Below are 6,944 nucleotides of genomic sequence, written 5' to 3'. Positions count from 1 at the left end.
CCTGTAGACTTGGCAAGTAATAGCGAACGAACTGGGACCAAAAGTGATCGGCAAGGACTTGGCTATATCTCCAGCGGCGTTTCACTAGGATGTTACTGGAGTCATACAAAACCTGAGGAAGAGATGCATCATAGTGTCCCATGAGTAGGAGGCTGTAGGAGGCTGTGTGAGGGGATCTGGTTCCGCGACATCGGAGATGTTCCTTCAGGTGGGGGGCCATCACTTTGAAGGCCTGACGCAGTTGTCGGTCTCTTCCAACGAAGTTCATACCATTGTCCGAAAGAAGCTCAAAACGCTTGCCTCGAAGTGCAATGAAGCATCTTAGAGACATCAGGTAGGCCTTGGCATCCAGGCTCTCCAGGAGGTCCAGGTGGGTGCAGCGGCTGCTCAACACTTTTGTAGACGATGCCCCATCTCTTTTCATTGCGTCATCCGATGTTTATGTTGAATGCTCCGAAACAATCCACTCAGGGACAGTAGACGGGTGGCTTGTACAGTCGCAGACGAGCAGGAGGTATCAAATCAAAATCAAATCAAATTTATTTATATAGCCCTTCGTACATCAGCTGATATCTCAAAGTGCTGTACAGAAACCCAGCCTAAAACCCCAAACAGCAAGCAATGCAGGTGTAGAAGCACGGTGGCTAGGAAAAACTCCCTAGAAAAAAAACTCCCTCCATATCCTCACATGACATTCATGTGGCAGAGTTAAAACACTATGTCCAGAGAGAGACAGAAGTGGTGAAGGTGGCTAGGGATGTGGTGAAGGAGTTTGAGGAGCTGCCATCTCACGTCCCACTGGCCCTGGCTGAGGTGGGCTAGCTTGGTTATATCTAGAAACACTTTTTGTTTTTGTTTTACTATTCTATTAGAAAACAGTACAACATTAATATCAATTCATAGGGACTAACGGCCCTTTCGTAAAATGTGTTTAAGATTGGAAAAACATTATCAGGTTCTTGGTTTTTACATTGGAACATTTGTTTTTGTTTCTATGCTACGTGTGTTTGAGGAATTGCATACAGTATATCTCTACGAGGCCCGATTCCGTGTGTAAGAGTTGCCTCAGAAACTCCTTCTTTTGCGTCTTTCTCTGGAGTACCGCCTGAGGGAGTCCTCTCAGGAAGCCATCCAGGAGCCTGTCACCAAAGAGGGGCTCCCTACAGGATCCCCTCCCCCCGCGGGACAATGAAAAGTTGTTTCTCCCTTTCCTCCTCAACCTCCTCATCCTTACTTAAGCCGGCCTCCCTAACAGGTAACCACTGTCTTCAAACCTTACAGATATTTTATGTACGTTTATGGATCTGAGGTAAAAGCAGAATGATAATATTTTTTTTAAGGTCTGTTCTCCTGATAAATGTAACATTTTACAGGCACATTTGAGGTCAGGCTTCTGGGATGTGAGGACTTCCTGAAATCCTTGCCAGGACGAGGCCAAATAACCAGCGCATCATCTGCTCCGGATAGCCCAACAGATTCCAAAGTTGACAGCCAACCTGATCACACAGAAGACCTCTTCTGTAAGTTCCTGTATAAAGGACCTTAGCCCTACTCATCCTTATTGCTATATTGAACATCCACTACCTCCTCCTCTCCTGCGGGGAGTGTACTGTGTATGTATGGTATTAACTGCCCAGAGGGCTTGTGACTTCTTTGTTGAAGCTGTGGTTGCCGTGTTTGAATATCCCAAGTACTGTCCCTGTAGAACCAGCACTTCTACATGTTATTGAAGTCAAGAAAATACAGGACAGTAATATCTGACTTTGTGTCTGGCAGTGGAGATGAGTGCAGTGTTGAAACTGGATAACAGAGTGGTGGGTTGCACCCACTGGAAACCCCTGAACAAGCAGGCCTGGAGACAAAGCTTCAGCATCCAACTGGAGCAGGCAAGTAGTGTCAATAGAGTGGGCAATTGATATTCTCATTGAAGTGGAAAGGGTGACTAGTAGAGCTAGTTCTTTTACAGAACACCAGGAGGAGCCATTGTTCTTCCCCTACCTGGTCGTATGGGAACTCAATGGAATGTGTTGTACATAGTCTGAATGTGTCTATATTGGTAAAAGGTCATATTAATTCTCAGTTGGGAGATTAAACATATATTTCATATTTGGACCCCCACAGTCTTGGGAGCTGAGGATTGGGGTTTTCTGGTAAGAATGGAGGGTGACGTGTGCAGTCAAGCACCTGCGCCTGGAAGAGTTCCTGGACAACCAACAACATTTTCTGTGTTTGTGCCTGGAGCCCCAGGGTACACTGTTCACTGAGGTGTGATTTGTTTATAGTTCCGAATATGAGATGGCATAGCCACAGTGCGGCCTATCAATCAGATATCCATATGTTACACACTACTTAATTTTCTGGTGGCTTTGCAGATTAATTTAGTCAAACCTGTGATTGAGCGCCAACCCAATCAAAGGTGCATTTTTTCAAAAGAGAAAGTTACTCTGTGTCACCTGCTTTGACTCTTTAGTCACAAATCGAATAGGCTTACTCATGTTACTGTTGATGATAGGTACAGTATATTGTGTTGATGGATTGAACTCAGTGTTCTTTTCCCTCCCCTCAGGGAAGAACTTCCTAAGTGTTGCCCAGATGAACAGGAACTTTGCCACATGGGGCCATCTGATGATGAGTGTCCTGCCTCAATGCAGTTCCTTCACTACTTTGAGTCTGTCTACTTCCTCTGATGTTGTGGTCAACCTGCCACTTTCCACCAATAAGGCCACTCTTAACCCCCTTACTGCCAGGGTGAGAGAAAGCACAGTGCTGCCCATGCAAACACAATACAGACAACGTGTGCATTAAGAACATCAACTGTAAAACAGTTATTGTGTGTTATGTGTTTTTAAGAATATTTGGTTATGGGAGTATATGTGGTATCATTATCACTGCATGATTTCCCTGACTATATACATACGTTTTAGATGACTGCTCTTCACTTACGTTAAGCGAAAAGATAAACACAGTGTTGGTCATCAACACTGTGTTTATCTTTTCGCTTAACGTAAGTGAAGAGCAGTCATCTAAAACGTCTAGCACTGACCAGGGAAGATGCATCCCCAACATGATCTCAACAGCACAGAAAACACCACAAATTCCTACTCTGACAGAAAAAGTGGTGAACACCTCTACCAGCTCCACTGAACAGAAAACTGTGGTAGTCAAATGTCATTTTGGTAAAGTCTTGTGCATAGAGTCCTTTAGAAGACTTTGATAAAATGTTATTCAAATGAATGACAGGTTTTGTGGAAATTCTTACATAGGGACACTCAGTCAATCTTAAACCAATTGTTTATTGATTTAAGATGGTTTATTGTTTATTGTCAATGCGCTGGAGAGGTCCCAACAAACTTAATGCACCATAGTGAACGTCAAATACACAGATAAATAATCACAAATACACAAATATGTAATGTTATATAGTTTCAATGACTGGACATAAAACAGAATAAAGCCTTCCCTCTATCAATCTTTTGCCAGTCTCCATTCCCAGGAGAAGATGAAGAGGAGGTGCTTGACAGCATAGTTAATGTTCATTGTCCTGGATGTCTCTCTCCAGACTCCATCTCCATCACTCAAAAGGTAACCACCCCCCTTTTTCTGCTCATTTTCTCTCTCATATTTGTATATATTTGGAAACAGCTCAGAAAGAGTTTTGTTATGAAGATACCAGTGTTTGATTTGAACCCTCACCCTGTCTGTACATGCAGCTTCTTAAGAGGAATACAGACAAAAAACTGAGAGCCGGAGAGGGGGACGCAAATTAAGTCAAGGGCGAGCAATTTTTCAAGCTAGTTTAGTTCAAGTCATTTTCAATCAATGCTTTTAGATATACACTACTGTTGAAAATGGTTTATCATACCTCAGACAGAGCATCGCGGAGTTACGTCTTCACTGTTGACGTTGAGACTGGTGTTTTACGGGTACTATTTAATGAAGCTGCCAGTTGAGGACTTGTGAGGCATCTGTTTCTCAAACTATACACGCTAATGTACTTGTCCTCTTGCTCAGTTGTGCACCGGGGCCTCCCACTCCTCTTTCTATTCTGGTTAGAGCCAGTTTGCGCTGTTCTGTGAAGGGAGTAGTACACAGCGTTGTACAAGAGCTTCAGTTTCTTGGCAATTTCTCGCATGGAATAGCCTTCATTTCTCAGAACAAGAACAGACTGACGAGTTTCAGAAGAAAGTTCTTTGTTTCTGGCCATTTTGAGCCTGTAATAGAACCCACAAATGCTGACGCTCCAAATATGCAACTAGTGTAAAGAAAGCCACTTTTATTGCTTCTTTAATCAGAACAACAGTTTTCAGCTGTGCTAACATAATTTCAAAAGGGTTTTCTAATGATCAATTAGCCTTTTAAAATTATAAACTTAGATTAGCTAACACAACGTGCCATTGGAACACAGGAGTGATGGTTGCTGATAATGGGCCTCTGTACTCCTATGTAGATATTCCATTTAATAATCTGCCCTTTCCAGCTACAATAGTCATTTACAACATTAACAATGTCTACATTGTATTCCTGATCAATTTGATGTTATTTTAATGGACAAAAAAATATTTTCTTTCAAAAACAAGAACATTTCTAATTGACCCCAAACTTTTGAACAGTAGTGCAGATGCATCAAGCGTATCTTTGAGATGCTTTTGGGAGAATAACTTATATTTTGTAACTTAACCCATATGTACTGTATCTATTTGACCAACAGACTAAATCAAATCAAATGTATTTATATAGCCCTTCGTACATCAGCTGATATCTCAAAGTGCTGTACAGAAACACAGCCTAAACCCCCAAACAGCAAGCAATGCAGGTGTAGAAGCACGGTGGCTAGGTATTCATTTTGGGTGCTGGTACTGTTTATCTGTAGGTGCAAAGGAGCGCCACAATACTTTTGAGCAAATATTCTATAAGAGGAACAGGAGCTCAAGCAGTAGAACATTTTAGGTGCTGGTACTTAGCTCCAGTGAGCTCCTGCCCAAGTCAAGAAAATGCTTATTATCCCTTGTGCAAATAGCCTACAGCTGGGTCTGTTCGGAGTTCAGTGGTGCTGGAAACCCTGAGGGCCCAGATTATTTTATACAATGTTGCAAGTTCGCTAGTGCTAGCTTCATGCAAGACCCACATTAATAGTTGATACAATGTTTCAAGTTAGTTGCAGACAGGCCATATGTAGCCAATGCGATTTATAGGATATTTATACCTGCAGGCTGCAATGTTTTTATTTGTTGGCTTTATGTAGGCTATTTTTACATTGTTGGCAATGACAATAGAATTAACTTTTTAGGCTTGTATCATTTTCATTTAGACTTGTATAGAATTTTGATTAACCACATGACAATGATTTTGAGATATGAAGATATGAAGTTATTATAAATTAAATTGTTTCACAAAAATGTGCACACGGAAACCATAACTTCACGGAGATCAGTAGAAATTGTAAGATAAATTGGCACTCCACATGAGAAAGGTTGCCGATTCCTCCCGTAGCCTATTACCGGCAACTTCAGGAGAGTAAAGGCAGAATCTGTGAAACCCAGCAGGTGCGGGAGGAGAATAGCTGGGTCTAGCTAGTGGTGTGGGGGCTGTGCTTTGGCAAAGTGGGTGGGGTTATATCCTTCCTGTTTGGCCCTGTCCGGGGGTGTCCTCGGATGGGGCCACAGTGTCTCCTGACCCCTCCTGTCTCAGCCTCCAGTATTTATGCTGCAGTAGTTTATGTGTCGGGGAGCTAGGGTCAGTTTGTTATATCTGGAGTACTTCTGTCCTATTCGGTGTCCTGTGTGAATCTAAGTGTGCGTTCTCTAATTCTCTCCTTCTCTCTTTCTTTCTCTCTCTCGGAGGACCTGAGCCCTAGGACCATGCCCCAGGACTACCTGACACGATGACTCCTTGCTGTCCCCAGTCCACTTGGCCGTGCTGCTGCTCCAGTTTCAACTGTTCTGCATTATTATTATTTGACCATGCTGGTCATTTATGAACAGTTGAACATCTTGGCCATGTTCTGTTATAATCTCCACCCGGCACAGCCAGAAGAGGACTGGCCACCCCACATAGCCTGGTTCCTCTCTAGGTTTCTTCCTAGGTTTTGGCCTTTCTAGGGAGTTTTTCCTAGCCACCGTGCTTCTACACCTGCATTGCTTGCTGTTTGGGGTTTTAGGTTGTGTTTCTGTACAGCACTTTGAGATATCAGCTGATGTACGAAGGGCTATATAAATACATTTTGATTTGATTCATCTTACTGAAGCATATATCACTTGTTGGCCTATCCCTCTATGCTGGCACAGATCTACTACTCATGAGAATCCTCTCAGGATCCTTCCCCCTTGACGCATCTTCCTCTAATTTATTCACTGTCTCAGAATATGACACCATATGCACTACTCTAACCCTGGTAACCTCAACCTGCCTCTCTCTCACCGGACACTTCTGACTCCCAGCCCCATGGGCACTCCTACAATTAACACATACCGCTTCTTTCCCAAATACTACACAATCTTTTGTCTCATGCCCTTCTGCACACTTCCCACACCTAGGAACCTCTGTGCTCCTGTAACAGACGTTAATCGCACTCTCCTTGCGTTGTGTTTAGTTCAAATAAATCACCCCAGCCAGTGGTTCCAGTTGAGCGTTATTTATTTTGTGATTAAATAGGAAACAGCACGTTAGTTGTGCAGGGCTTAATGATGTTGACCGATGTCGATGGTAAAATCCCATGCATCACATTTTCATACTGGAAAGACCTGACATTCCTGATCTTCCCCTATCTGCAAGCGGGGCCAATAACAACACGCCCTATTGTCATCGGAATTGAACCAATCAATAAGAGTGCTTGAACATTAAATACACATTTCTTCAGAGGCAAGTGGAAACATACAGTAACTAACCCTGTTACATTCTCCCCTGCTGAATTCCACTTGCATACTATAAAGAAATACTAAAAATTA

The 6,944-nt window shown here is 42.9% G+C and overlaps 1 pseudogene; it reads left to right on the top strand.

The window, feature by feature from the left end:
• Positions 1–441: 441 nt before the first annotated feature.
• Positions 442–6,563, top strand: LOC135574795 (serine/threonine-protein kinase N2-like; annotated as a pseudogene).
• Positions 6,564–6,944: the final 381 nt, after the last annotated feature.

This window comes from Oncorhynchus nerka, linkage group LG13 (assembly GCF_034236695.1).
Source record: "Oncorhynchus nerka isolate Pitt River linkage group LG13, Oner_Uvic_2.0, whole genome shotgun sequence".
Taxonomy (NCBI): Eukaryota; Metazoa; Chordata; class Actinopteri; order Salmoniformes; family Salmonidae; genus Oncorhynchus; species Oncorhynchus nerka.
This window is presented reverse-complemented; position numbering and strand designations above follow the sequence as displayed.